The sequence below is a fragment of the Canis lupus genome, chromosome 18, assembly GCF_003254725.2.
Source record: "Canis lupus dingo isolate Sandy chromosome 18, ASM325472v2, whole genome shotgun sequence".
Taxonomy (NCBI): domain Eukaryota; kingdom Metazoa; phylum Chordata; class Mammalia; order Carnivora; family Canidae; genus Canis; species Canis lupus.
In genome coordinates, this window is record NC_064260.1 from 10,191,287 (window position 1) to 10,215,800 (window position 24,514).

General features: G+C 42.9%; 1 long non-coding RNA gene across 1 annotated transcript; it reads left to right on the forward strand.

Annotated features, from left to right (window-relative positions):
• On the forward strand, positions 1 to 22,286 carry LOC112661457 (uncharacterized). The gene is made up of 3 exons (XR_003137723.3): positions 1 to 177; positions 21,065 to 21,396; positions 22,127 to 22,286. It is a non-coding gene; the product is annotated as an uncharacterized LOC112661457 (long non-coding RNA).
• Positions 22,287 to 24,514: the final 2,228 nt, after the last annotated feature.

Genomic DNA, 24,514 nt, shown 5'->3' on the forward strand with positions numbered 1-24,514 from the left:
TTGTTTAATTGACTGCTTAACTACACTCACCTCACCATGAAAATGCCTTTAGCTCTTAGTTGGCTTGCACACGAGGAAGACCTACAGATGGTCAACGGGTGACCAGCCCTTCCTGGTCCAGGTTTTTAATCCTGTGGTTTTCTCTCTGGTGGTTTCTAGATGCTTCTGAGGAGCACTGTGAGTGAGGGCTAATTACCGTTTTTAAAAAATCTAAAATACCTGAAACATACATTAACAGCTATGGTCACTGTTCTCTCGTTATCCTTCCGGCTTATAAATGACTTAAATTTTTACAAATTTCCATAAGGGTCCATCCATTCCGAAGATGAGTAGATATTCTGAAATCCTGGAAACTTGGATTTTTGGTATATAAAATGCTGTTCTAAGATGTTGAATAGGAGCATCAGAGAGACCACTGTATACATCAAAGAAGACTATTTTAGTGGGGAAAAAGCAATTTCTCTAACCTGTTACATAAAATACAATCTAAATATTCCCTATCTGTAGTAGGGATGTCTCATGCTCTCTCAGTATAGTTGTCTTCTTTTAGGGTATGCAGATAGATCTTTCCCTCTCTAGAGTTAGGCAGGTCCACAGGACAAATTCTGGCTAATGCACCATGAGTAGAAGTGACTTGTGTAATTTTCCAGCAGAGCATTTAAGTGCTGGTGTGAAAATCTCCAACTCTCTCTTCCTTTTAGGCTCTGTTTTCTTATTTGTTTGTTTGTTTGTTTGTTTGTTTTTTGAGGCTTTCAGGTCCAGATGATGATGCCTAGATCCTTGGGTCTCTGTGGCCTTGGAGGGTCACCCAGATCCACAGCTGAATCATATATGTATTTGTCATTTTTGTCGATTTCAAAGGAATTGAGGATACTTTGTTCTTGTTTTAATCTACATTTGTTCTATTACTAAGGGCCTTCTCTCAAGATCTGTTCAGATGCTTCTTCACAGTATCTGTTTCTCTAGAATAATGATTGGTGGTTTGTTTTTTCTTTATTAGTTGGAGAGTTTCAAATTTACGACATCATGTTGCTTCCCCTACCTGATAGATATTCCACGTCTGTCACTAAATATTCTGTTGTATAGCAGGTGTGTTGGTCTGAGTTCTGATGAGAAGCATATGTCAAGACAGGAGTAAAAGTAGAATGACTTACTAGGGGAGACATCTGTGTGGGAGAAGACAGGAAGGGAGCTGGGTGAGGATGGAAGAGTCATCAGGCCATGGAGCACACCTGATCCCCTGAGCAGAAGAGAAAGAGGCAAGGTTGGATGAGAATGTCCTTAGAGTGCCTTGCAGTTGAAAGCAAGTGTAGTTATATGGGTGTCCTTGGGCCAAAATTTTCCTTTAGAGGGGCCCTGCATCTCCTGGGGGAGGCCTGCCTTGGGAGTCCTGCCATGCTAAGTTGTTGGCTGGAGCACCCAAGGGAAGCGTGGCCTTGGCAGATACCATGATGGATTTCAGAGCACAGCAGCTGGGGTCCCTGGGTGAATGTGCTCCCATAGTGGGTGGGTTTGGGAGTCTTAATTCTCTTGCCCTGTGGGGGTTCTCCTCTAGTGGAGCAAACTTGCTAGAATACTGTTTGTAGCTGGGATTACCAAACCTTTTAGAGAACATGAGATGGGGGAGCGGTTCTGAGTAAGGCCTCCTGCCTGGTTCTTGGCTCTGCCTCCTGGCCCCGTCCCATGAGGGCCAAGAAGGGTCGGCAGCTACAAATAACAAGTAAAAGGAACTGACTCCCCTAAAATTTCTGAAAGACACACGTGGCATTATTCTCATATTCTTCTAAAAGGGTAACATGGAAAGAAAGAAGAGAGGTGTTCATTGTACCAGTGTCTTAAAATCCTAAACAATAGCGTATTTGCAGGCTCTGGTCAGGGGGTGGGTGGTAGAAGTAGGGAGCTGCAGTGGTGCTTAGGCCGGGATGGCCTCCCCCTGACTGAGGGGTGTTGTCAGAACAACAGAGGAAGCCTGGAATGGGGTGGGGGAAGTGAGAGAGAGAGAGGAAGGAAACTAACTTCTGATAGACTCCTCAATGAGCCACATGTAGTAGCCCTTGGGAATTCTCAGAGATAGTTGTGGCTGGGTATTGGGAGTGTTCTGGGAGGCCAGTTGGGTAACTACCTCTGTTTAGAACTGGGGTAATTTTAGGGCACTTCTCAAGGACTCTGTATCAGGCTGGGTAAAATAGCTGTAGTAATATACCCCCCCTCCATACATACAGTGGGGGGCTAGTGGGTTCAAACAACAAAGGAACAAAGGTTTACTTCTTGCTTCTTTTACTTCAACAGTGGGTTGGCCAAGGGCTTTTTTCTGCATCATTCCTTCCTTATTCCAGGACCCAGTTTAAAAGGCCATCATTTCCTGGAACACTGTTGGTGCCCTGGCAGGTAAAAAAAGAGAAAGGACTTGATGAAGTGCAATTAGGTCCTAAATGCTTTTGCCTGGGAGTGACGCTCATCCCACATCATTGGCTCAGACAAGCCACTTGACCCCACCTGAGGTCAATGGGGTGGGTCAAATAGTCCCTCCACAGGGTGGGAAAGAGAATGTTGGTATGGAGTAATCGGGTTTCCTGCAGCCCCTGTTCTGGGGGCTCTACCTCAGTTGTGTTCAGGCTTCAGAGCATGGAAAGGAGGAGGTAATAGGATGCCATTCCATAAATTAGTTCCAGGTATCCCTCCCTGCCTCTGCTGCACCAGTACAGTCATGCCAAGCTTATTTCCACTTTAAAGACGTGGCTCTAGCTGTTGCCTCTTCTAGGAAAACATTTCTCTCAGATGTTTGCAAGACTGGCTTTCTCTTGTCGCCTCCTCAGGGATGTCTTCCCTGGCTTCCTAATCCATGTGACCCTGGTCCTCCTCCCCAGAAGCTCTCCTTTTCACTTTACTGTCTCTTTTATTTGTGGCACTTTGTCAATCTGAAAACACACCCTAGCTGATGTCATAGGTTTTGGTGATGGGGTGGAAAGAGATAGGGCTGGGGGTGCAAGGAAAGGGAAAGGGAGCAAAAGCCAAAGACTGCATGTGTGGGGGCGAGTCCCAAGAAGAAACTAAGATTGAGACAAGGAGGTGTGTGGAGTGAATGTCTTCCAAGGGCCACGAGATGTGTGGAAATAAGAGGGAAAAAGAACAGGACTTTTAAAGAAGTGCTACTGAGTGTTAATCTTCCTTGAGAGATTCAAGAAAAGGTTACTCTTTAGTTATCTCAATTGCTGTGATGTGTGTATTTGGTCATGACACGCTAGATAAAAAGTAGCCGGGATTGCCCAACCCAAGAGGTAGACATTGGTAGAACATCATTCTCTGCTGAAATTCTGGTTGTGTGTATCACCCTCCTTAAAGGTAGTGCCTAGGATAACCCAGGATAACTTTTGGGTCTCTATTCCTGAGCCAGAACTTGAGGATTCTGAATAACCCCTCTCTCAAGTGGCTAGTGGGGCCAGCACAGCACTCAGAACATGATGGGCACTGAAGAAATATCAGCTCCTAGGGAAGCTGTGGTGTTCACGAGCCAGGTGGGGAGATGGTGGTGTCAGAGAGGTGGTCTGATGCCCTTGGTATTAGGTCAATGAGGGGATATTGGAGAGAGAAAATGGGCAGGAGGAGGGAAGGAGAATTCTCCTGCATGAATAATTTAAAGAATCATTCTTGGATTTGTCCTTTTGGAGAGCCCACTGAGAAGAGAACATTCTTTTTTTAAAAATTTTTTATTTATTTATGACAGTCACAGAGAGGGAGAGAGAGAGAGAGAGAAAGAGAGAGAGAGAGAGAGAGAGAGAGAGAGAGAGGCAGAGACACAGGCAGAGGGAGAAGCAGGCTCCATGCACCGGGAGCCTGACGTGGGATTCGAACCCGGGTCTCCAGGATTGCGCCCTGGGCCAAAGGCAGGCGCCAAACCGCTGCGCCACCCAGGGATCCCAGAAGAGAACATTCTAGAAAGAATGAAATAGGAACAGAAGACCTGGTACTACTCCTTCCCTACCATTTTAACTTGTAAAGTTACATACAGATTAATATGCTGTCCTATGAATTGTGAGGCTACCCAGGTCATTTCAGTAGTTAAGTGTTAGGTAAGATGCCTCCAAAGTCCTGCAAATGGGTTATTTAAGAGAGAGCTTGACTGCATAGACAGATCTAAGCCTGGCAGCCCGATGATGAGGAGCTCTTGCTCTGGCAGATGGCTGGGGAAAAGAGATTCCGAGTCTGAGGTCCTTGATAACAGCATCTCATTACTTGAGATTAAACTCTAAGGATTAAAACTTCTTAGTGTCTCCCCATTGCTGTTCTTGGCTGGGACAGGCCTGAGGAAGAGGCGTGTGTGTATGTGTGTGTGTGTGTGTGTGTGTGTGTGTGTGGTGGGGGGACACATTCTGATATAGTTTTCATGACCAGGCCTGTAAATAACATGAAAAGAAGAGTACCATGTTGAATAGTTGAAGGCAAATTTTATTCTAAATTCTTTTTGAATAATAGCAAATCCTCAAGACATCTCTAGAATTAAGTATTTTTGTCAATTATTTAGTAAGTGCCTAATTTGCTCTTGCTAGGGAAGAAAATTACATGTTGTTCCTAAATTATTAAACAATATTTTGATGGCATTGACAGAGCAAGTAGCAAGGTATTGACCGGTTACCCTGCTATAGGAAAACTCTAGCAAAGCTCTAGGTGAAATTGAAGAGAAAAAAAGTCATTAACTCTTGTGAACGACATCGGCAAAGTCTGATGGAAAGTCAGACATAAAGTTCATTGTCCTTTATTGGACAAAGTAGAAAAACCCACAAACAAATTATTCTAAGAAATGCCTAAATGAACTTAGAAACCAAAATCTGATTACTGTTCCAAGTTCCACTGTCCTGGCTTCTTCAGGGAAATTTAGTTGGGTGGTAAGGTTTTATTCAAGTTTTTCTTTATGGGATTTCATAATCCAGCCTTCTTTGCCTTTTAAATTAATCTCTAAATCCTTCTCAACACCTAGCATGGTGAATAGATGAATGATCTTTCTGGAAAGGTTCTCCTAAGTTTGTCTTTCTTGTTGCATCTTCTAAGGAGGATGAGTTTGGGGAGAAGAGAAAGAGAAAAATTGAGATTAATTCTAAATCCTGAAATTAACTGTCTCTTGACTCAGTGAATTGCTCCAGCAGTTTGGTTTGGACTGCTGGATGCATCATCAAGTTGCTCTCCTCTGGAACCTTCAGGAACCTTCAGAGTTCAATGAATAAGGAAATAGGATCTTTTGGGAGAATTTTTGACTGGAAGACTGAATCCTCCTTTGTACTGCAGGGCAGACATAAGCATTGCCTAGACACAGTCTATAAAAATCAAAGAAGGTTTATTTAGGAAAAAGGAAAAAGGTGATTTATTTAAGAAAAAGGTGATTCTTTTACAGAACAACTACCGAGTGCCTGTAATGTGTTAAGTACTTGTGTCACTGGCTTTCACATCAACTCTGTGAGATGATTATTATTTCAGCCTCACTTGCTGAGGAAGTTGGAACTTCAAGAGACCCCATAACTTGTTCAAACTTTCACAGGTGGGGAGAGGAATGGCAGATGGTTGGGGGAGCTTGGATTTGAAACCATTATCTTTAACGTCCACTCACACCACGTGACCTTAGAAGTGCCTACTGAGAGAAGTGGTCACTCCACTGGAGGAGCTCACTGTATAGTTGGAAAGATGTGGAGAAGGGCTCAAAGTATGGTGGGGCGGGCAGGGGCGTTAGGATGTATTGAGCATCTACCATGAAGCAGTGTTCAAGTCTATTCTTTTTTTTTTTTATAGATTTTATTTATTTATTCATGAGAGACACAGAGAGAGAGAGAAAGAGAGAGAGAGAGAGAGAGGCAGAGACACAGGCAGAGGAAGAAGCAGGCTCCATGCAGGGAGCCTGATGTGGGACTCGATGCCGGGTCTCCAGGATCACGCCCTGGCCTGAAGGCGGGCACTAAACCTCTAAGCCACCGAGGGATTCCCCTCAAGTCTATTCTTTTTGAATCAAGACCTTTCAGATGGCTAAAGGGCCCGGAAGTTGGGCTAAGCAAGCTTAAGAAATTTTCCAAGGGTCTTCCCATCAGCTCTGGATCCCAGTTCAGTTTGATTCCAAATGTTGCGCCTCTCTAGCGCTTCACACTTCCACTTCCAGGAAAGGCCTCCACAAAATATTGTCAGGGAGCAATGTGTCCGTGGGATGGAAGGAAGGGAAAGGACACTGTAAGCTAATTAGAAAAGGTAGAACAATCTGAGCCAAAATAAAGGTTGGAAAGATGTGCCAGGAATGGGACAACATGGAATTCAGGGCTGACGTCAGTGGCGTACCTGGCTTTGCTAGCTGAGAGAGCATCGTAGCATGTGTGTGTGTGTGTGTGTGTGTGTGTGTGCGCGCGCGCGCGGAGTGATGGGTGCACCCGCAGTGGGCTCTGTGCTAGCTGAACTGCATGGCTCTTTGGGGGCTTCCCTGACCCCAGGCATCCGAGTGTGGCCCCAACAAAGAGAAAGTGGTGGGTGGATGGGTTGTCCTCAGGAGTTTGGGGCTTCCTGCTATACTGTGCGCCCCCTTTAGAGGTTGCACCTTTGTAACCCATTATGAAACAACGTTCCAGACTAGAAGACGGACCCACATACATCAGTGACTTTTTCAGAGGACATCGAGGGATGTTACTTAAGAGTAGGCCAGGGCTTTCTTCCGAAACATCTATTCACCGTGCTAGTCATAAAACTTTCATTCCTACTACACGGTTTAAGAAGAATAACTAAGAATTTGTTCCTTTAGAATGATTACGGAAAGACTTTTGACTTAGTCGTGGATATATTTTGAATATCTTCTTTCCCTTTCCACATTGTTTCAAGACTGGTTTGGTTTAGTAGAAACAAAGGATAGGGGCACTGTTACTTGGGCTGTCAGCAAATATTACCGGTCAACTGAGAATTTTGGCATCAAGTTACCTTAGAGCTGACAAAGTCAGAGGGGATCGAATCATTGTTTGTTTTAAAATATTTTATTTATTTATTCATGAGACAGGCAGAGACACAAGCAGAGGGAGAAGCAGGCTCCATGCAGGGAGCCCGATGAGGGACTCGATCCCCAGACCCAGGGATCACACCCTGGGCTGAAGGCAGATGTTCAACTGCTGAGCACCCCCCCCCCGCACCCCCCCAGGCATCCCGAGTAATTAAAATCCATGCAAAAGGGTACTCTGCTCACTGAGATTACCGGGTACCAGAACATCCTGGGGTCTAATGGGACTTTTCTTCTTCCCAGTTGCAGGCAAGGGCGAGGAAACTTTCTTGCAGAACTTTGTTTCATCATCTAGTTTGTGTATTCAGTTTTGGGATAATCCACACTTAAAGAAAAAGAGCGGAGACCCATGCTATCAGAGTCGTACCCTGGGGCCACTAATTCGGGTGCTCTCGCAAATGGAGGTGTGGAGAGGAGCTGCCTCCTGCGGGGCCGGGTGCCTGCACCTGCTCTCCTCTCAAGCCCTCCCCTCGGAAAGCGAGCACTGTGCGCACGAGCCAGGTCCAGGGGGCAAGCTGTTAGGTGGGGTAACAGGGTGCTCTTGGGGCGTCCACAGCAATCCTGAAGCTCTTCTTCTTGAAATGCAGGTTTCAAGGCCGTCTCCTGCCACCTCTCCTTCTCCTGAGCAGGAGGCTTCTGATGAAGTCACTGTGGGTGATAAGGCTGAGACCTCGCAGGTCCCCTCCTGCTCCTGCAGGGACTGTTCCTTGCTGCCAGGCTGTTGGCTGTGTGGCCGCTGCCTTCGGCTTTGGTGTCTGTAGGGAAGAAGGAGGCGAGCTTCACCTTGGCAGCAAAGTGAGAGCAAACATCCCGGGTCGTGCCCCCCTCCACCCTCGGCCACTCATTCAGCGTGCTTGACACCGTGAGCGGCCACAGTGCGGGCTCGGGGCACATGGCAAAGTAGATTATCATGTCCCTTTGCACCGGGGGATGAGCCTGTGTCTTGGTGGCTTCAGTGGAGATGCTCTGGAAGCTTCAGTGGAGATGCTCTGAAGCAGGCCTGCAGGGCATGTCTGCGCGGGCACCGGCTCTTCCCTTCCTCAGCCCCTCCCGTTCCCAAAAGTTTACCATGAGGGTCGCAACTGTCCATTCAGGTAGCAAGTGTCACTGCTTTTCCTTGGGCTTGGATTCTAAGAACAACATAAATTTAAAGCTTAAAAGACCCTTCATTTAACACAATTCTTAATGAGTGATTTAATTTCCTTGGTAGTTAGATGTTTAGAAGACTGCCTAGGGCCGCCTGTGGGGCTCAGTGGTTGAGCATCTGCCTTGGCTCAGGGTGTGACCCTGGGGTCCCAGGATCGAGTCCCATGTTGGGCTCCCTGCGTGGAGCCTGCTTTTCCATCTGCCTGTGTCTCGGCCTCTCTCTCTCTCTCTCATGAATAAATAAATAAATAAAATTTAAAATAAAAAAAAAAGACTTCCTAAAATATGAGCACTGCATCTCATAAAGGGAACTGCACAACCAGATTCAGTATTGTGTATCTTTGGACAATCAGATGGACATTTAAAGGGAAACTTCTTTACCCGGACAGAATCAGCTGCAATGTGTTAAACTCTTTTAAATGTGTCCCTCTTCTTTTTTTGCCAACAGAGTTGTAAATAAAAACCATCCTACATCAAAAACCTAGCCGGGAATTTGTGCTGTGTTGCCCAGCACAATGGAAAGCACAGTCATTTGAAGACAGCCCCTTGTCCCTTGCGTTGGTTTTTGCAATGATGAGCTCATGGAGGAGATGCAAAAGGGGGGATTCAGGTGCATGTCTTTTAGGGGAGATGGAAAGTTGAGAGGGTTGGGCATCCTGATCCTTGGCCCTGGAACTCCAAGGTTGGCAAGATTTCTGTCTCTGAGTGAAACAGAGCCCCTTGCTTTCAAGGACTCTCAGTGGTGACCAGTATGGCCCGAAGAACATGAGGGTGTCCCAGAACCTTTGCTCTGTCAAAGCTCCTAGAGCCTTTTTAGCACCCTGGAGATGGAGAGATATTTCTAGTGATGAGTGATGGTCTCAGAATCAGATTTAATTTGATTGGAAGGAAATAAAGCGAGTGATATTTACATATATTAGAGTCTGTGGAAGGACATTCATCCTGGCCACAGATTTAAGGGCACAAGCCAGGAGAAGCCCCAGAGGCCAGTGACATTAGCACAAACGAAGAGTTGGAACTTGCCTGTTGGAAAAGTTTTTAGCTGAAGGAAACCTAACAGACAGGAGAGGGAAGAGTGTTACTTTATATGTGACAAAGACATTACATTGTCATTAATATTGCAGGTCACTGCTTTTGGGGGGAAATCTTTGTTTTATTTTAAGATTCTTAGTAGGGTTTATTCTGAGGCTTAGAAAACTCAGGAGAGTCAGGCCTTCCAGACAAATGCATTCGCCTTGACGAAACACATTTGCAATAGCTCTCCAACAATGGCCTGGAGACTACTCCCAATTCACATTGGACTTAAAAAAATATATATATTTTTTACCCTGTTTTGAAAATGGACCGGGTTTGGGGCACTAATTCACACAGCTACCACACCCACTCTTTCTGCCCAGAGAGTGAAGAGAATGAACGGGTCAATCAGCTGACATATTTCCATCCAATTTCAAGGATAGAATGTGTTCATTTTCTGACTAATGGCATGTCATTTTGCAGAAGCCTTTGGTTGTGAATTAATCCTGGAATCAAAACAGATTTTCCGGGGAGCAATCTTCCATCAAGTATTGATTTTTTTACACTCATGGAGTCTGTACTCCCTAATTTAACCTGACAATGATTCTGCACAATGGCCTGGGAGCACCTCGGCAGCTCACTGAAGGAACTTTTACTGTCTTTTCTTTCTGCAAAGTAGAAGGGAAAAAACCCACACCAGCTAGCCCAGTCAGTCACTGGGGGGCATTTATGACTTGATACTTTACTTCTGGCGATTTGGAATGGGCAGAAAGCTGCCTTCTAACTTTTAAAGAAGTGCTGGGAGAGAGAGAGCTTTGCCTTGCTGAGACTGTTCAAAGGAACATTTCTTTTTTAAACTGCCAATATAAAAGAAATCTTTAATATATCGTTCAGCCATGGCCAACGTTTTCAAATGATGCCATCTTGCTGTGCCCACTAAACATGAGAAAATGAGGAAGGATTTTCCGAAGAGAGGCTTTTGCCTCTGAATTTCAATAAACTTTGCTGTTCTTTTTCCCTCCTCTATTTTCTCAAAGGTGCTTTCGGATTCCTATACTGCTTGGTTCCTTTTAGATTCTTGTGAACTCAGCAAAGATGCTTGAGCTGTGCTAGGTTCAAAAAGGGGCCTTACCAAATTGAATATTACAGAGCTTCCTACTTCAAGGAGCTTAGGATTTGGGAAGTGTGGATAAAACAGGCACATTCCACCTATGGCAGAGACTATAAACTATGAGAGACATGGACATGGGCCCCTGGGATGTTGGAAATTTGAGGAAGATTGGGAAGTATTTTGTGGGAGAGAAGACATTTGAGTTGGGTCTTGAAAGATGGTGTGTCACAGACTGTTAATAAATGTTTCCTTGAATGTCTAGGTGCCTCCCATCGTCCCAGCTTCCCTTGCATGTGGGTTGGGACCATGTGACCAGTTCTGACCAACAGACTATGAGTAGAAGAGACACGAGTCACTCTTATGAGGGGACAATTGTTCCCTCCTCCATCTACTCTCTTCCCCGCCATAGTGACTGGATAGAGAACAGTCTTGCTCTCCAAAACAAAGACCTGTATGAGCAAAGCTTAAACTTATATCATAAACCACTAAGAAATCAGGGTTTTATTTGATTTCACAGCACGGGTTAGCCAAACTAATACAGATGAGTAGAAAGGACTCTTTAGTGAGAAGTGATGTCAAAATCCAGAGTGATGTAATTAAGAAGGTTTATTCACGGATAAGAATTTTGATGGACTCCTGCTCTGAGCTCATAAAAAGTAAGTGCTTAAGTAGCTCATAGAAACCAGTGGCAGGTTTTAAGTGAAGTAGAATTATCTTATTCTTACTGAGATTTTTTTTTTTGGAAGAGGACACGTTTATTACAGATGGAAAATATAATCAATAAACTGAATAATGCATTAAGCAGTATTGGAGAGCCCTGAGTCATGGGTATCCTAATAGATTAGTGTGGTTTGGAAGTCATATCCCCTGCATTCAACATCTTCAACCTGAATGAGCATAAAATTATCATTAGTGCATGAATTTAACAGGTACCAGAGTGACAGAAGAAATGAAGTAGAATTTTGACCCTTGAAAAACTTAGTCTGGTTGTGGAAGCAAGATTCCAAGCAGTGTGATGAAAGAAGGAAGTGAAGAGTGCTCAGCATGGGGAATAGCAGGTCAGAGAGGGCTTTCTGGAAGCTGAGAGCTGCGTCCTGGAGGAAGAAAGTTAAAGATTGGTGGGAAGGAGGTGAACAGATAGTACCACCGGAGTGAGTAAAGGATTGAATGGCCTAGAACCCATGGAGAATTTGTGTGAAAGCAATCTCAAATACCCTAATCAAAGAAGAAGGAGGCGATCTAAATAAGAGAATAGTGGGAAATTTTCTCTTCCTAACTTTTCCTTAATATTAGTCGTTTCTCACTGTCTTGGCCTTTCCATGAAATGTGACACATAGTTGGCCATGACGATGCTACACTTTGAAGAGTGGCCATCTTGCCTCTTAGATTTGAGCCTTTTTTCTTCCTCCCAAATTGGTTGTTATTGTCTATGGCAGCCATAAAATTACTCCATTAGGCCAAATACACAACCTAAAGAAACCAAGAGGTTGGCTTCACCAACACATTGTACTTCTTTCTGGTGCTGTGAACCTCATGAGCCTTAGTTTCTATATATGCAAAGAGAGAATTAAATTAAATGAGATAATTTATATAAAGCATTTAGTAAAGTCTTGGCTTAGGGTAGATTTGTAATAATTGGTAACATTGTGTTACCAATTTTAATTATTGCTCATCTATTTGTGTTCATCATTAAATCAGAATGCATTTGTGGCAGCAGCCCGGGTGGCTCAGCAGGTTAGTGCTGTCTTCGGCCCAGGGGCCTGATCCTGGGGACCCAGGATTGAGTCCCACATCAGGCTTCCTGCATGGAACCTGCTTTGTCCCTCTGCCTGTGTCTCTGCCTCTCTCTCTCTCTCTCTCTCTCTCTCTCGATCTGTGTGTGTGTGTCTCTCATGAATAAATAAATTAAAAAAATCTTAAAAAAAAAGAATGCATTTGTGATCCTAGAGAAAGCTCTTTTGGTTGATGATAAAAAATGAAAATGGACTTTCTCTTAAAACTATTTCAGCTCATGTTTACGTGCCCTACTGGAAATCCACATTTCCAAACTGTTGAGAACAAAGCTATTATTATTAATTATGGCTTTTAGCAATTCATTTTTTTTCCTTTCTTATATCATCAAAGAAGCTGCTTCCATATGTTCCACAAATGAGAAATAAATATACTAATTCATGTTTAATAATTTTTGGAAAATTCTCAATTTTCAAAAATGGGCAAGATACATCAGCTATTATGTTGGAACTTCTTGGAGCTTTTGACTTCCTGTCTTATTGCCCTCGGAGTGGGAGACTGTCCAGCTCTTTCACCTGTGCTTTGGCCTATAATGGGAGAAAGCTACAGTTACTATGACTGAGACTCCTGCCTTTTTTGTTTCACTTTAGCCACACAATGTTCAATTAAAAAAGAATAGATCAAATGTTATTTGAACAAGCCAACAGTATAGAATGAGTTTTGAGGAGGTTAAACTACAGGTTGTAACAGATGGTCATATAAAATCCCTTGTGTTTGAAACAGTGATTGAAGTGGCACATTTCAACAGCTCTACACAGATGTTGTTTTAAGGAAGAACTCTTTTTCTCTTCCCTACAAATTAAAGGAAACTTCCACTCAGTTGAAAGAATGCCACTTTTTTATTCCTTTTAAATTTTTTTTTAAATCAAAGTGGGTTTGTACATTAGTGAGGCACTTTAACCACCTTCACTGTGCACTGTGCATCCCAAAGTGCTTTATTATACCCAACTGCCATGTGGAGACAAATAGCACTTTTCATAACTGTAAATTTCAAACTTTCTCCCTTTTAAAAACATATCAGTGATTCTTTTGCAATAAAGATATTTAGATTTGAGTGAAACCACTTTTTGATTCTCAAAAGATGGTAACAGTTTATTATATTGGTGGTTTGAGCAATATTTTGGAATCAATCGCCAAAGCATCAAGAACAGCTAATTATTCCTCTGTGCCTACACGGTGGGAGTCGTTTGCAGGGCTGTACGCACTGGTTATTATGATCTGATTTCTTTTCCCCTGACTCCCAGGCATGAGTGATTGTCAGAGAACACATATGATATGTAATCTTCATTGCCCATGTAGACCTCCATGCTGAGAAATTTTAGAAGCCTCTGGAAGTTGGAGAAGTTTTGCTCTTTGTTTCCAGTAGAATGGATGGGGACCTTACACAAATGATTCTGAGGCTGGTGGCCCATGTCTTGGATGAGAAGCATGTCAAAAATGAGGAGTATGCAACAAATATGATATGGGGGAGAGATTTAGGGCATGGACTATTAGCCAGATAGGCATGGGTTTAATTTCTACTGCTGATACTTTCTGTGTAACTTTTTTTATTTAAAGATTTTATTTATTTATTCATGAGACACACACACACACACACACACACACACACACACACACACACACAGAGGCAGAGACACAGGCAGAGGGATAAGCAGGCTCTATGCAGGGAGCCCAATGTGGGACTCAATCCCAGGACCCCAGGACCACACCCTGAGCTAAGGCAGATGCTCAATTGCTGAGCCACCCAGGCCTCCCTTTCTTTGGTAATTCATTTAAACTTCTTAAGCTTTATTTTTCTTATCTTTATGGAGAATGGAGGTAATAAAACCTCTTTTGTTGTCATAAAATCAAATACCCACAACCCATGCATGTGCGTATGCACACACATGTGTGCACACATACACATAATTTTTCTGTGAAGTACTAGCTCAGCTCCTGGCAGAAAGTTAGTAAGTAACAGTTATTATTCTTAGTAAATTTAACAAACTTTGCCAAAACTTCTATTGTGGCACACGAAAGGAGGCATTATAGGGTGCTTGGGTGGCTCGGTAGGTTAAGTGTCTGACTCTTGATTTTGGCACAGGTCATGATCTCAGGGTTGTGAGATGGAGCCCCGATGATCTCTGCACTGGGCACGGAGTCTCTTTAAGATTCTCTCTCCCTCTTCCCCTTTCCACCTCTACCTCTGTCTCATGGATGCATGAGTGCGCTCTCTCCTTCTCTCAAAAAACTTAAAAAAAAAAAAAGAGGCATTATTCAAAATGCAAAATCCAGAGAGATATGATTGCCTAAGATCTAGTTGCTGGTTAAAGTGAGATGAAGAAGAACTGACTTTCAGTTCCAGTTGGCCAGTGTCCTTCTGCAGGCGTCAAGGTTTGCCTCTCCTATCTGGTATTTAGGACAGAGATGCGACTCTGAACATCTGTGTGAAGTTCCCCTCATTGGTTATCGGTAGTATCCTGTTGCATTTAGATTGCTGAATAAAACCAGGTAGGAAAAAACCATGCCATTCTGTATTAAAGTCTGGAATCAGTTGGATTGTGTGCATTTTCAATGAGTATAATCTCCTTGGCAGAGGAATGAGTGAAAGGTTTAAGTTTGGGTTTCAAGATCTTAAAAGCCATTGAAAGAACATCAATACATAGAGCTGATTTACACGGTTTAGAAAAAAAAATGAAAAAAAAAAAGAAAGCTTAGTACTTTATTCTGATTTGGCTATTTGTTTTTATCATTTGAAAAGAACTTTAAACTGCAGTTGTTTCCTTTCTTTAAAATAGCCTCAGGGTCTGTTTTGTTCACTTTAAAAGATTAACCTGTGCTCACTAAGTGATACTTAATGATTCTTTGAAATAATGAGATTTAAAATCCCATACAAAATATATGTAGTCACACAACAGTACCAAACATTAAAAAAATTTTGTGGAGGTTTACATCAGAACAAAGAGAGCCATGAGCCCATAAAATACACTTTATGAAAGCAAAACAGAACAGACCAAAAGACCTGGTTTTCAGGTTTTCAATATATATATATATAAAGCTCTATAGTAATTACACAATAAAACATCTTGTAGTTGGCATACCCCTAAGATGTTTGCATTTGACTTTGGGGATTTTGGATCCTGTCTTATCAAATAAAATTTTCCTAACAAAATTTGGTTGACTTGAGCAAAATTTCTGACGTGCAATGGGAAAATAAGAACCTCAAACAGAAAGCAAATCGTCTTCGTGGATTTAATTGCCATTGACAGAGAAAGGCCATTGGGCTGGAAAGATAATCATCGTTCAGCCAAAAGGCATGATACAGTCTGAAATTAAGGAAAAAATTCTATTAAGTTAAAATAGCTGGAAGATGGAATTTAATAAAGAAAATATTTAATTTAAATGATTTGCCTTATATTTTATTTTTATTTTGGTCAGTGAAATTTCTCACTGCAAATGTGACATGTATGGCTAAATATCACATGTCTAGGCCAGGTATAAAGTGATATTTATTGATACATGTCAATCTTGAGAGAAAAAATAATGGACCCACTGCTTTTAAGTTTATTGCATTTCCATACCAAGCCAAGTTTCCCCGCCCCCATGGCTTAAGAAGAATCCTAGTTTATTTTACATCCAGGCCCAGGGAAGACATTTTGACCCAACAGTTCACTCATAAAGAGATTCAGACATGATCACAGCAAAGGAGGGGCTCCTGGGTGGCTCAGTGATTGAGTGTCTGCCTTTGGATCCTGGGGTCCCGGGGTCCTGGATCCAGTCCCACATCTGACTCCCTGCATGGAGCCTACTTCTCCCTCTGCCTATGTCTCTGCCTCTCTCTGTGCGTCTCTCATGGATAGATAAATAAATAATCTTAAAAAAAAAATCACAGCAAGGAGAACTCCCTCCCTTCCTGAGTTGGACCTCAGCTCAGATGGAGGCCTCGGTCCCTTCTACACTGAAGCTGCCACCATGGCTTGGTTTCCTATTTGTGGAGCTGCTGTAGTTCTTCTGTTTCCCATGTTGCTTCTTCTCATTTTGCTTCCTTTGTAAATGCCCTCACCTGGTCTACCCCTGCTGCAGGCCACTTTCTCCCAGCCCTCACCCTCATGCTGGAGGCTATGGCAGCTATGGCTTTTCCAGGTGGGCCATGTGATTGAAATAAAATCAGGTCTTGATGTGGACATGGCTGGAATCTGAGTGAGCTTTCCCTCCCTCCCCAGAGTCTGAGCCTCTGTACTGAAGACAAGACCGCATCTCCTGTATCCATATTCATGGATCTGAATGAAGTCCGTGGGCTAATATTTGCTTGACTATGAAGTCTTTCTCCAATCTCTTTTCTCCAAGAGACATTAAGTCTCCATAGTTAGGGGAGTCATTAATTCATCTACTTGTTTATTTATTTATTCATCTTGTTTTTCTTAGGGGCCACACACTTGCACCTGTGCCTGGAAATACAAAGATTATTGAGAAGAACCATTGTTAAGGGAAGACAGTTGTGCTTTAGACTGAGGTGGGATTTTCTTTCAAAGTTTCCCCAAGATCAGGCCCAGGGTGCAGGCGCCCTAGACTCAGACCTGCTCACTTGACTTCTGTTCTTTCTCATCAACACTGTCCCCAACCCTTGATGGATGCTTTAGCCTGTTGCCTCTCTCTTGCTCTCTCTCTCTCTCTCTCTCTCTTTCTCTTATTTCTATCATTCCTGTTGCAGGAATGCAGGCCCAGAGTTTGCTTTGTATTTGGAGATGTGGTAAGAAATCATGGAAGACTGTATCTCAGGGCCTGTATGTTCTCTGTGGGGTAGGAGGTTAATGCAGTGGCCAGAGGCAGGGTAAGAACTAAGGAAAGTAGTCAGGTGTCACCGAGGTCACGCTAGCTCTGCATCTCCTTTTTCTTAGGCACGGTGGCCCTCAAAAAGCCCCACAAGTGTTTCAGGGGTTGCCAGAGAACCTTTTTTTTTTTTTAAAGATTTTATTTATTCATGAGAGACACGGAGAGAGGAGCAGAGACATAGGCAGAGGGAGAAGCAGGCTCCATGCAGGAAGCCTAATGTGGGACTCGATCCCAGGACCCTGGAATCATGACCTGAGCCGAAGGCAGCCTCTCAGCTGCTGAGTCACTGGTGTCCCAGGCTAGAGCATCTTTTTTATGCTCAGAGGTATGTCCATTCCACTGTGTCAGGGTTTCCACAGTGCTCGCAGGCACTGTGGGTTTCTACTAGTGGCCCCAGCTGCTGCGCAGCCAGGGACCGAGGTCACTCCTCTGACTCTTAGTGGCTTCTCTGGGCTGTGGTCCTGCCCACTGCTTCTTCTGACTTGGTAGTTTCCTACTCTGGCCCCTCCAAGTGAGCTCTGTGAGCATGCTCCAGAGCTGTGTTACTAAGGGCTTCATGGGTTCTAATATGAAACCCCCCAGCTCTTTCCATTTTTACTTCTTTCTCTCTTGTATACAGACAAGTCCTCAAGGGCTGGCTTAAGCATACATCAGAATGAGAGCCACCTTGCTGTTCTCAAAATCCCTAGTATGCTCCACTGACTAAGGCTCTGTTACTGGTTAACATCACTGTGCTGTAAATAAATTCAGTCTTCAAGGCATCTTCAGATAGCATCCTCTCCCACCCTACCCCATTAATAAGTCTCGAGCCCTGAGTTGTCATGTCCAGACCTCAGACAACCCTCTCTTCATAGCTCCCCATGATGTCCACGCAGCCCAGAATGTGACAGCAGGAAACTAAGACTTAACTTAAAATCCATGCCAAGAAAGTTTTACAACAGCTGCCTAGAAGCTGGAGAATGTACCAGGATCAGAAAAGTTATGAAACTGCTGAAAGTTACAAAATTCCACTCATTTCTCCATGGAGACTAGCGACCTTCGATTGAAGTGGGAGCTTCTAGCATCTGTAATTTTTCCAGCAGTGTTGGGCAGCTCAGGGAGGAAAGAGAGGTTTGAATTGGATCAGGGTTGAGGATGAGCAGGGCTGGTAAGGCGTGGTGATCCAGAGCGTGAGGGGACTGAGAAAGTTGGTAAAATCGTCTTTGGGATGATGGATTGGGAAGCTCAGCTGGGTGGAGCCAAGAAGGAAGGGGAATCTAGGGAATTGGTAGAGTCATTTGTTTAGCAAGCATTTATTGATCCCTGATGATGGGCCAGGCAGGTACAGGCATAAGTGCTGGGATAACTGCCCTTGAGGACTTTATAGGCTAGTTGGGAGGTATTATATGGTGTAGCATGTTACCTGCTACAACAGTCTGGAATGCATAGGAGTACAATAGAACTTTATTTTGGAAAATTGGCTGGAGGAAATCCTATCTCCATGGAGACCAGGTAGGAAAGAAGGAGTTAGCCAGAGAGAGGAAAATGTGCTCTCAGGCAGATGGACCAGCATGGATGAAGGTGGAGGGGAGAAAGAGGATGGGGCATGAAGGAATGTAGAGGAGTCATGACAGATGCGGCTGAGAGGTCCGCGGGGAGCTGCATCAGGCAGGGGGTCATGTGGCCTCGTAGGATGCTTGCAGGGTTATCTACTCAGCCTGGTCCCTTCCCTTCCACCTGGACCCCCAGTAAACTGCCAGCAAGGGGAGGGCCCAAAATCCAAGTCTGTGTGATGCTGACTGTGCTTCCCTCGTCATAGCTGATCCAACCACTGGGATCACAGTTCAGCATATTCACAGAGGAGCATAGAAGGCTGGTGGAAGGAGAGAGAGAGAGAGAGAGAGAGAGATACTGAGAGAGGGGGAGGGGAGATTTATTGAGTAGCCAGCTTCCAGGTTTTCCAAGAGGTTGTAATAAACAACAAAGCTGTGTCTGTGTAATTAATTCCCCCTTTTTGAGCCCAGTCTAGGACAAGTGGGTAACTGTTTATTGCAACCAAAGGAGCTTTGGAGGGACACCTGGGTGGCTCAGTGATTGAGCATCTGCTTTGGCTCAGGTCGTGATCCTGGAGTCCTGGGATAGAGTCCCACATCGGGCTCCCCGCAGGGAGCCTGCTTCTCCCTCTGCCTGTATCTCTGCCTCTCTCTGTGTGTCTCTCATGAATAAATAAATAAAATCTTTAAACAAAACAAAACAACAAAAACAAACAAAAGAAACAAAGGAGCTTTGGACTAGGCTCACCAGGGAGAGAATATAAATGAGAGGAATGGGCCCCAGGCAGAACTCTGGAACAGCAATAAGGGTAATGTTGTTTTAGTTTTAAATAGTCACAGACTTTTCTAATCTAGGCTGTGGTTTCCTTGGCTGTACAAGTACAACTTCATGGCTTACTGAGTGCAGGGGTCAGCAAACTATGGTCGGTGGGCCACATCCAAGCCACAACTTATTTTCATAAACAAAGTTTTAATGAAACAGAGACACCCATTCATTCACATGTTGTCTACAGCTGCTTTGACCCTATAACCACGGAGTCACATAGTTATAAGGGAGACAATATGGCCTGCAAGACCTAATCTATTTCCTGTATGTCCCTTTAAAAAAGTTTGCTGACCCTTGATCTCTTTGATTCCTCTTAGTTCTGGGATCCACGCCCACAAACCTTTTCTAGACACACTTTTTAGATTTTTCGTAATTCTTTGAATTCTTGTTCCCCCTCCAGTATGGATGGAAGATCCACACTTTGTCTCTGTTGACTGAGATGTTCTTTCCATAGAAGGATTTTCTGGGCATCACACTCTTGGTGAATCTTTCCTCAGAGATGCTTTAACCCATTCAAAGGTTTTAACAATCATTCACAGTGGTGGTCTTGACTTGACCCTTATGAGATAAGGGTGGGTAATATCAGACCTTCTCCATTTTATCTTTTCCCAGGTGGTGTTGAATGGCTTTCTTCTTTCAGCCTACAAGCCTCTGAATTTCCAGATTTTCTTTTCTGTCTCATTCATACTTGCACACCTGCCAACACTTTTCTGAACTCGTCCTTTTCTTGTGCTACCTTGTCAACAGCAGCCAACAACAGCTACCACGTCTACTAATGCTCTGTCTTCTAATCATCTCTCTAGATCTGTGAGTTTATTTACCTTCCAAGTAATCTGAGGTGACAGTTTTACCCATTTGTCACCACTTTTTTTCATGCTGTGTATTGTCTTCCTCACCTCCAATAACTGATTCCTCAACACACTAATTACTTATTACCCAATGCAACATATAAGTTACTTCTAGGTACTATTGAAACCTATTTGTTAAATGCCACCAGGAAAACTCCTATAGTCAAACAAAATTCACTTCTTTGCATAGTAGGGGCACCGTAGGTGAGTGGCTTGGGAAGACAAGTCAAGAGAGACTTGCTATAGGACTTGAATTTGTGCAGGGTGATGGCAGGGAGAATTTAAGGAACCTCCTAGGAGGTTTAAAGAAGTGAGGGCTCATTCGAGATTGGGTGCTTTCAGGAATTGGGGAGCAGTTCAGTGATAATCTCAATAATTTTTATCTAGGAGATGAGGGGCACAAAGTGAGGCTAAGGTTGTCACTGGTAAGGAAGTAGTGATTATTCTTGGGGAGTAGTCCTGAGGCCTGTCCATGAGGACATCCAGGATATCCAGGAAGGACATTGGGACCAAAACCAAAGAAAAGAGCTGGTGATGAACAGCTCTTGCTCAGGACCGAGGAAACTTTTTTTGATCTCTGAGCCAACCTTGTTTGGATGACCTTCAGCACACGGCATAAAATGTGCCTTTAAATGTGCATTAAAAAAAAGGAACAAAAACTCTTGAGTGGCAAAAGGAAGCCTTTGGGACAAGGAACATCTACCTCTTTATGTTGCTTAATGTTACTGTCATAGAGGTGCCCAGAGACCTTGGCAGTGAGTGCATGTCTATAAATCTTAAAAATCAATCAACTGATCAATATGTAAGGAGGGCTGGTAGATGTGCCCACTTAAAGCACTAAATGCCTGGTCCAAGTTGGCCTTTCTCATTTTCGAGGAGACTTTGATAAACAGGGGATATGCAAAAGATCATAAAGATGACCCTTGTTTCTCTCTCTCCTTCCTACTCTTTTCAAAATCATGCATTTTGAAGTCAGCTGGGATCGAGGGAATTGAATATGCACATTTTGAAGAAAAGGAACCACTGGAGCATCTATAAATACTGAGGAATAATAACGGAAGGAAAAAGGACAAGTTATTGACTGTCGTTAAAAGTACAGCAAAGAATAATGGGCCTCTTCGGAATGAGGATGACTTTTCAGTTATGATGGATCCAACTTCTAACACTGAGGAGTGGGGAGTGGAGCGAGGTCTGCAGACAGAGGCCCCTCTCTGGCATTCAGAGCCAAGCAGATGAAAACTGAAAGAGCAAAAAAGTACAACCAACAGTATTGCCTCTACCAGGGGCTTTCCATGGCTCCATAGGTTTGTTTATTCAGCCCCAAGATCTAGAATTTTGTTTCTCTTTGTAAATGTTGTGTTGACTCACTTAGATTCCTTCATTTCTTCCCTCCCCTGCCCTCCAGTGCCTGTAGTTGTCTCTTAAAAATTTTATCGTGTGAGTCCAGTTTGCTTTTCTCTTCATGTTGATCCTTTTGGTACACTGAATGCGTACCCATGTTCCTCATTCTGGTGCCTTTCCTTGCAACTGTCTCCTGCTGGTGTGGATGCTAGGCGATTTGAACACAGTAACGCCCTAGAAAGAAATTTTTCTCTTACTCACTTTCTTAGCTCATGTTGCTTATTGCTATTCTTTGCAAAGCTCATGACTAAGAACAGTTGGTCAGTCATATTGTCTTTGTGCAGAAAGGATTTGAAGAAAAATATGTGGCTCCATTTATGCTGGAAAAATATGTGGCTCCATTTATGCTGGGATACCTGAACAAATACACTAGCATTTATATACAAAAAACAAAGCCAACAAAAACTAGACTATCCCTTGCCATAGCCTCCTTATTTTACCACTTACTGCCAAAGATCAAAAGTGTCTGAGCTTCTCTTTGGGAACTGCCCTTGCAGCATATTTATAAACCACATCAGAAAAGTGGTCTCATTACTTATTAATGACATCTTTCTATTTGACCTAAAATTATATTACCTAACATTGTCACCCATCTTATTTAGCTCAGTCTGCCTCATATCGCTTTATTTACAGGGTGATATCTGAGTGATAAAGTATTTGACAACACAGGTCATTCAGAAGAGATGCTGATTATGACCAGCAGTTTTACCTGCAGTGGTATATTTCCTCTGAATAGCAACTCTGCTCTCTGCTATTCCAAAACACTTTTTTGAAATAAAAATAACCTATTTATGGTGTACTTTGACATTTGTTTGACTTTCCAATATCCAATCCTAACTGCTCAATTGGGGGAATCCCTATTATGTGTGATCTTCATGATGTAGTGGGTGGTGCCTGGTCTCTTACTCCTGATGGTAAAAGGTCGGAGGCTTTCTTCTCCCTTTCAACTGGCTTCCAGACCTGTGACAGAGTCCTGACTCATTCAGTATTCTGTTGAGCAAATCCAAACAAGGCAAAGGTATTTTAGTGTTCATTCAATATGGAGGTGGCATCAAAGTCCTGGGTGATGACAATGGCATCTGATGGTGGTGAAGGAAGTATCTTAGGCCAGTGCTACTAAGGGATAAATGTGCTTCCTGCTTCTCAGTCCTCAAGAGACAGTTCCTGTACATCTTGCTAGCTGGGTCACCCTAGGACACATCAGTTTTCTGAGGTCCTAATCCCCTCTCCACAAATCCCCTCTTCTGATCTAAGAAAGCAGAGATGATTTCTGTAAAACTATTGGCTGAAGGCATCCATTAGAATCTCTAAAAAGTTGACCTCAGACTTGGAAAGCAAGCAAATGTTTTTGTTAAATGACAGAATTATAGTGAGGAACACCCTGGTGGGCTGGGATGTGGACCCAAACCAATGAGATGCAATTAAGCAAGTATGCATGTGAAATCCAGTGCATTTGGATTGAAAACATAAAAAGTTTCACAGGGTGGAAATTTGATATAGCAGTACTTTATGTGACAGTGTTTTGTGGTTTTATTGTAACCTAAAGTTCAATGTGGATATTCCCTGAGGTGACAGGACTATCATCCCCAGGGACAAGGAGGTGGCTTTAAGAGACTTATATTTGGTTCTGTGTATTTTTGCCTTGTGAACCCAAGTTAGTTTTTAGAAAGTTTAATCAACTGGCTGCCTATCTATTATGATTATTCTAGCTCTACTAATCTGTGTAAAATTAAAAAACATTTTTTGAAAGAACTGTTTAAATCCCTTAAGATTATTTAAAACAATTGTGTACACCTTCCTTTTTTAAATGAGATATCACAAAGAGCATTACAAATAGGGAAGAAAGCCTCTCATTTGCCTATCAAACTTCTCTTCAGAAATGATGCAAGCAAGAAGCAAGTGGAGTGAAATAAAGTGTTGAAAGAAAAAAAAATAAGTGTAGAAAGAAAGAAACCACCAACTTAGAATTCTGTATCCAATGAAGTTATTCTTCAAAAGTGAAAAATGGAGACAAACACAATGGGGAGAATTTGTTGTCAGAAGACCTGCCCTGAAAGAAATGTAGAAATAGTTCTTCAGGGAGAAGAATTTAATATAGGTCAGAAACATAGGTCTACATAAAACAAGAGTTTTAGAGAAGGAAGACATGATGGTAAAATGAAAAATTTTGTTTTTCTTGATCTTAATTGATCTAATTGATAATAGTTTGTTCAAAATAATAATGGTGATAATGCATTCAGTCACGTAGCTTAGATGTGAGTGAATGACAGCAATGGTGTAAGGAATGGCAGGGAAGGATGGGACATACTCTGCTTGAGCATACTTGGATTGCCCTGGGAGGTAGTATGCTATTATTTGAAAGTGGACTTGGGTTTATTGTACATGTGTACTGCAAATTCTAGGGCAACCACTAAAAAAATTAAACAAAGAAGTATAATCGATATGCTGAGGCAGGAGAGAAATGGAATCATATAAGATATTCAATAAAAACCAGAGAAGGCTGAAAAAGGAAGACAAAAAAAAAGAAATAAGGAATTAGAATAATGAATAGAAATGTTATAGAGGTGTCTGGGTGGCTCAGTTGGTTGAGCGTCCAACTCTTGGTTTCAGCTCAGGCCACGATCTCATGGGTGGTGGGCTCAAGCCCTCATCAGGCTCTATGCTCAGTGAGAAGTCGGCTTGAGGATTCTCTCCCTCACCCTCACTCTCTCTCTCTCTTTCTCTCTCTCTCAAATATATAAGTAAATCTTAAAAAAAAAGAAATCATTATAAATATGGTAAATCTTGATCTGTGTTAATAATCCCTTTAAATATGAATGGTCTAAATACACCAATCTGTCAATGGTAAAATGTCCAGATCCTTTAATCTCATTTTCTTGATAAAGACTCTATTATAATCATAAATAAATATACATATTTATATATAAATAATATATAAATGCTGATGGCATTGGTGTTAGAAGTTGGGGAAGGAGACTGACTTGGAAGTGAATTAGGGAAGACACTGAGCTGAGCTTGAGA